Source organism: Carlito syrichta, unplaced genomic scaffold (assembly GCF_000164805.1).
Source record: "Carlito syrichta isolate Samal-C Ts95f unplaced genomic scaffold, Tarsius_syrichta-2.0.1 Scaffold315401, whole genome shotgun sequence".
Classification (NCBI taxonomy): Eukaryota; Metazoa; Chordata; class Mammalia; order Primates; family Tarsiidae; genus Carlito; species Carlito syrichta.
Window position 1 is genome coordinate 96,644 of NW_007259497.1, and position 7,207 is coordinate 103,850.

Sequence of the window (7,207 nt, forward strand, 5' to 3'; positions counted from 1 at the left end):
TTTTTTTTTGAGACAGGATCTCACTCTGTCACCCAGGCTGCAGTGCAGTGGCATGACCACGGCTCACCGCAGTCTTGAACTCCTGGGCTCAGGTGATTCTCCTACCTCAGCATCCCGAGTAGCTGGAACTACAGGCATGCACCACAATTCCCTGCTAATATTTCCACTTTTTGTAGAGCTGGAGTCTCACTTTGTTGCCCAGGTTGATCTCAAGTTCCAGACCTCAGGCAATCTTCCCAGCTTGGCCTCCCAAAGTGCTAGAATTACAGGCATGAACCACCACTCCTGGCCAAGAATGACCTTTTTTTTTTTTAAGTGAGAACGCAAGATTTATAAAAGGACAGAAAAGCTCCCGGGAGGGCACCCAAAGGGGTTGCCCCCAAGAATGACTTTTATGATACATTCTAACTATGCCATTAGGAAGTAGGCATCAGAAGGGTTAAGATCCTAAGGGGAACTGGTGAAACTTGTGTATATTTATTATCACTAGCCAGAATATAAATCAGCCCAGCCCTTTTGCGAAGCATTGTGCCAATTCACACAGTCGCTTAAAATATTAATGTCTTTTGACCTGGTAATTCCACTCCTGGGAATTTGACCTGAAGAAATTTTTCTAAAGAGAAAAAGTTCTGTGTTGAAAGATCACTGCAGCAGTATCCATTTGTCTTAGGCCAGGCTGCTATAACAAAATGCCATAAACTGGGTGGCTGAAGCAACAAGCATTTATTTCTCACAGTTCTGGAGGTTGGAAGTCCAAGATTAGGGGGCCAGAGGGTCAGGTTCTACTAGGTTCTGGGGAATGCCCTGTTCTGAGTTTCACACTGCCAACTTATTGTATTCTCACATGGCAGAAGACAGCTAGCTAGGTCTCTGGCCTCTTATAAGGACACTAATCCCATTTATAACGACTCCACTCTCCTGAGCTAATCGCTCCCCAAAGTCCCACCTCCAGATACAATCACATCAGGATTAGCATTTCAACATGTAAATCTGGGGGGGACACAAGCACATAGTCCATTGCACCATGAAAGTGAGAACCTGATGAGCCAGGAATGGTCTCGGAGTCCAGGTCTGAGTGCTTGGCTCTGGGATCTGCCACTTGGTATCTGTGTGGTCTTGGGTTTAGTGACTTGATCTTCCTGAGTCCATGCCTGCCATCACGGAAGATGGAAAGTCAGGTTGGGAAAGTCCTGTGGGACCAGATCATGGAGAGTCTTGACTGCTAAGCCCAGGACTCCAGGCTGTGTGCAGTTGGCAAGAGAAACATTACAGGTATTTGATGAGAGCTGTGCATCAGGAAGATGAACCTGGCAATGGCATAGAAGATTAATGAAACAGGGAGAATGCAGAGGTGGGGAGGCCACTTTGGAGGCTTCTGCAGTAGTCGGCACGAGAGGCAATGACTAATTAAATAAAACAGCCCAAATTGTGTGAGTACCTTGTGAATGATGCGCCATTATCATAAATCTCCAGCCTCCCCTTAACATCTGTTTTAAAGTCTGCACTGAGCAGATAGATATATTACAGAATAACACCTTATATTTCTTTTTTGGGGGGGGGTTGGAGTCTCACTCTGTTACCTAGACTGGAGTGCAGTGGCCGTTCACGGCCACCGCAGCCTCGACCTGCTGGGCTCCGGCGATCCTACTGCCTCAGCCTTCCAAGTAGCCAGAATTACAGGCATGCGCTATCACGCCCAGCTGATTTTTTGATTTATTGTAGAGATGAGGTCTCGCCGCCCAGGCGGGTCTCGAACCCGCGGACTCAGGCAATCCACTCACTTCAACCTCCCAAAGGCACGGGATTACAGGCTGAGCCACCGAGCCCAGCAACACCTTATGTTTCTAAAGTCCTTTGCAGTTCAAAAAGTGCTTTCACGTGCATTATCTCATCTGATCTAGGGAGTTTACAAGTTGATATTTGTGAAAGAGTTTTTCCAGATATTAAAATGGGCCTATGGGTTTATAATTTTCAGAGTCCACCTTCTCTCTTCTGCCACTCAGTCTCCTTTTGTTCAGTCTTAAGTCACTTCAAGGTTGTTTATTCCATTTCACCATCAAAAAAAAAAAAGAAAGAAAGAAAAATAAAAGAAATGCATGCTGAACAAAACACCAGACTCTTTGTATAAGTCCCTCCAAAGGCAGGTAAGTCATTGGTGTGCTGGATTTGAGCGCATTTGGTTTATTTAATCATTCGTTCATCTTTCTCTGATCACAGTGGAGTTTCACATGTTCCACCATATGCTGTTCCTGCCATGCTCTGTACACACGAACGAGAACCCATGAGGGGGCCAGGCTTTCCCTCCACGTCTGCCAGAATTGGAGGAGGAAATCAGGTTGAGAAAATCCTGTGGGACTGGATCGTGAGCATCATGACTGCTAAGCCAAGGCTCTCTGTAGTCAGCAAAAGAAACATTACAGGTATTTGATCAGAGCTGTGCATCAGAAAGATTAACCCAGCAGTGGCTCCCTCCAGCTTCAGCCCTTCCCCAATCCCAGGGAGGGGTGTCTCCCTCTGGAGACCCAGAAAGGGATCCTAAGTCACACAGACACAATCCAGGAGATGTGGGACTAGCAATCACCCAGGAGGCCTGCAGCCCGGGTCTCCACTGTGATCAAGTCTTCCTAACGCGGGGCTTCTCTGGCTTCCAGAGGCACTAATGAGCAGGGCTGAACGGTAATTAAGACTGTGCTCAGTTCCACATCACACAGCACAGCTGCAGCTGCCGGGAGGAAGGCGAGGGAGAGAAGAAGGAAAGATGCCCTTAGCCCTGTCTTCCTACTCTAAGCCTGCTTGCTCTGCAGACTCTCTTTAGTGCAGCAAGGGGGACTGATAAAGCCAAGGAATGAAGGAACAGCTAGAGGAGGTGGCTGCCCAGGGCTGGACAAAGAGCTTTCGGATGCCAGCCAGGTGCTGCTACTCTATCCCCCATGCCAAGTGGGGTGCCAATGTGCCAAGCCATGGTTTTCTCAGAGGTGAAGTGTCCCTGTCTTGCAACCAGCGTGGCACTACAGGACTTGCAGCAGGAAGGAGCCGTGGTCTGGCAAGGAGCAGGGGTGTGACATATACCACCCACTCACTACTCATTGCCATGCAGATGTGTCCATTGTCTCTGGGGAGTCTGGGACCTTCTCTGGCTCATCTCAGACTAAGGGGCCTCTCTTGGTGAGGGCCAACAGTGATGTTAAATACTCAGTGAGTAGCACCGAGTCAAGTTCTGTAGGTTCGCAGGTCAACACAGCTCAGTCCTTACCATAGGGCACGTTCTCTAGTGGAGAGATGGAGGTGAAAATAGAGACTTGACTGCTATGGTAGTGATAAGAAAAAGTTTCATGGGACCATAGATTTGCCGAGGGTAGACTGAGGAAAGCTTCACTTGTATGGTGGCATTTGAGTTGAAACTTAAAGTAGAAGAGGGATTCACCGAAACAGGTATTTCTAGCAAAGGGAATAGAGTGAGCAAAGGCAGGGAGCATGAAGCAGTGGGTGGCTGGTCCCAGCCCCATGAGCAGCCGGGAGATCTGCCAAGCCTGGCCCAGAGTATGAGTGGAGAGAGAAGGGGTGGACTCCAGCAAAGCCACCAGGGGTCACAGGCCCAGCAGGAGCAATCGCCAGGATGACCCACATTCCCCAGCCTACACCAGTTCAGGTGCTGGGCAGATGCTCTGCCAGCCCCTGATGCTGAGCTGGAGGTGAGGATCAGAGATGAGTTAAGGGACTGACAGAGAAAAGACAGAGCTGGGAGGAAGGAGCTTAGGCAGAAGAAAAAAGGGGAGAGCTTAGCACTGGGCTCTAGTCCACTCCCAGGTCCCACACAGGAAAATGTAAACGGTGTAGTGCGCATGTCCTGAGGCCCAGGGTGGAACCTGAGCCTTGGGGGGGGGGCTGGAGCTTTAGTAATATCACCCTCAAATATGTGTAATCAGCACTCATTTCAAATAACCTTTTGCAGCGTGCGGACTTATGACCATGGGGTCCGCTAACCCCTCTCCTGTCAAGTGTCCCCTTCCCCTGTCTGAGTGGCAAGAAGACAGTTTTCCCAAGGGATTTGGAGGTTGTATGAAAGAAAGCCTACAACACTAGTGTGTTGTAGGATGTATGTTGTCACCTTCCTCTTGGCTGGTGAGTGCCCTCCTTCATGTCTTTCCTGATCTTAGGTTTTCAGTAAACCAGAAGACCTAATTTTTTTTATTTTTTTTGAGTTGGAGTCTCACTCTGTCACCCAGACTGGAATGCAGTGGCCGTTCCCGGCCACCGCAGCCTCGACCTGCTGGGCTCCGGTGATCCTTCCGCCTCAGCCTTCCAAGTAGCTAGAACTACAGGCGCGCACTACCATGCCCGGCTCATTTTGATTTATTGTAGAGATGAGGTCTCGCCAAGTTGCCCAAGTGGGTCTCGAACCCGCGGGTTCAGGCAATCCACTCACCTCAGCCTCCCAAAGGCGCGGGATTACAGACTGAGCCACCGAGCCTGGCTAGACCTAATTTTTCATTCTTAGTCTGTGGCCTTGTTTTCCATAGCGGTTGTGTCTCAAAAAGCTTGAGCTCTCTTGCATGACCACGATTAGAACGTCTGGAAATGGGTGATCTGTGTTCTCCATGGAGCTTAACTGAGGCTGCCCTGCATCCCTTGTCTCTCCCTTACGGAATCACAGGGCACCTGTGGGTACCTCTTCCTGTTGCCTGTACGTCTGCCCCAGTAGGAGAAAGAAGAAAAGGAGGGAAATGCGTCTCCTTCCCTGATGTGTCTGAGGTGGGGCAGGGCAGGGTTGTGAGTCTAAGCCTCCTCACATTCAGGCAGCAAGCAATCTGGCTTCCCTTCTTGTGCCCTTGTCAGAGAAGTGGCCACGGGAGCCCAGGCCTGTCTCTCTCCCCTTACCTAACAGGCACGGGAAGCACAGTGGGGGGATTTTACAGCTGGTAGAAGCAGGGAAAGGATTGGAATGCCTTTTATTCTGAGTGTCTTTCTTTGAACTTTGGCGTTTGTAGTCTTCCTATTTTTAAAAGAATCATTTGGTTCTTTTAAATTTAGCATATTTTCCTTAGAGCAATAAAGACCTTTGCAATATGGAAAAAGTGACATTTGATCTGAAGGAGTCTGGGGGAGCTCTGAGTGTGGGGGACTGACCTTTAACAACCACGCCTCAGGGCTGCCAGCTGGCGAGGTGTGAGCTGAGGCCCAGGACTGACGTCTAGTGCCCTCCACAGGTCAACTCACCACGGGAATCTGCTGGGGACACCACTGGGAGCATGTGTATGTGTGTGCAGGCCTGTGCTCCTGTTCCTCTTCCCGCGGTTTCTCCAGGCAGCTATGGCTCTGTCTTGGCTCTCTTGCCAACTGTCCCAGTTCGCAGTTTCTCCCTCTCTCTTTTCAGCGCAGCCCAGAAGCCCTGAGGGCTGGACCGGAGGGACACAGTTGTTGCTGTTTTCCCCCCACCTCCCCCGCTCAAACCTGACAGCCACAGAAAGGTCAAGCCCACGTGGTTCCGCACATCCCCTGCCTGGCCCGCCCTGGCTGTTACCATGACGACTACTGGGCCGGAAATGTCCTTAGCCACCTCTACTCAGCACATTGGGTGGCTGTCCCACACTCCATTCTCAGAAAAGCCACTCCTGCCTGGGGTTCTAGAGTTACAGGACTTCTGGGAACATAGGTAGACAGAAACACAGAAGAACAGACAGAGTAAGTCAAAGGCACACACACTGAGCAAGCCAAAGAGAAACAAGCATACTTAGGGGCATGGGGAAGATGAAGATGCAGCAAAGCCAAAGCGAGGTGGAGACAGAGCCTCAGCTATGCAGGACCAAAGGATGAATAAAGCAAAAACAGAGTCTGAGACGGAAGTACTAAACAGAGACAAAGGGAGGCCCAGAGAACCCGCGACATCACAGGTAGAGAAGCCCAGACTGAAAGAATAATGGAGAGGGCACCGAGGGAAGAAGAGGGGAGAGGCAGAGACCAGAGAGGTATAGAGAAGTCAGCTCTCCACTGTCCCTGCCCTCATCTCTGGACATTTGCTTATCTAATAGATTTCTCTTTGTGTCATCCTCTCTGAGGTCTCAGGCAGGGTCTGAGTTGATTTTCTGGCCAGGCTTTTCCTCTGGCTGGACATTTGCCATCTTAAAAGAGTCCCTTGGTGGCTCATGCCTGTAATTCCAGAACTCTGGGAGATTGGGGCAGTAGAACTGTGTGAGTCCAGGAGTTCGAGACTAGCCTGGGCAACAGAGCAAGACTCTATATCTATTACAAACAAACAAAAAAAGGAGATAGAGAGCCCTTGTCTTAAGTTAACAGTGATCAAACTTGCCACCCCATCACACACACATCTCTCCTTGCCCTAGGAAGGCCCTTGATTCCATTTCACCCTAATGTGTCATACATATCTACTATCAGCCTCACCTCTCCCTCTTCCAGGAGGTAAAGTGGGACGTCAGAACACTGAGTAGGGATGGGAAAAGAAAAATAGAGGCAAAATTTAGAGAGTAATGAATGTGAACACCAGAAATGATGAAGCCCCTGGAGGTAATTAATGCAAAAGAAGAGGGAAGAGGCCGGCAGAGGAAACTCGGGGGGCCCATCCAACCTTTGATTTGTCCTCACCTTGACCACAGTGTAGAAGGGACAATGGAGTCAGTGCCCTAATGTTGTCATGTTTTAATGTCACATGTGAGTGCTGAGGTGAACAGGTGCCAGCCTGGAGTGTCTACTGCCTTGGCGCCTTCAGCTCAGAGAGTCCAGTGAGGAAGCTGGACCCAGAAGGAAGACCTGAACAAAAGATGGTTGTGGGTGGACATTCAGACAAGACTGGGCTGAACTCAGCAACCTGAGAGAACCACTTCACACACTGGGCCACAGAGGCTGGAATATAAATATCAACGGTCCTACACTGCCCTGGGAGATGGATCCTGGACTGCACAGCAAAGGGACTATGCAAGATGTTGTTCCACTGCTCCACATCCCTCCAGCCTATCTCTGTGACCAACTGCAGCTGCAGGGGATGCTTCTGGTGCATGCTAACAGTTTCCCACCTCTCCTTCTCCGCCTGAGGTTTTTTTTCAGTCCTGACAGGGCAGTCTGGATGAAAGTGGCAAAGACTTAGCAAATCTCAACCCATAAGGAATGGGCATGAGTGGAACTATATCCAAGATTCCCCCATCGCTCAACCAGAAAATTCTGAGCTGTATACAATCTTTTTTTTTTTTTTTTT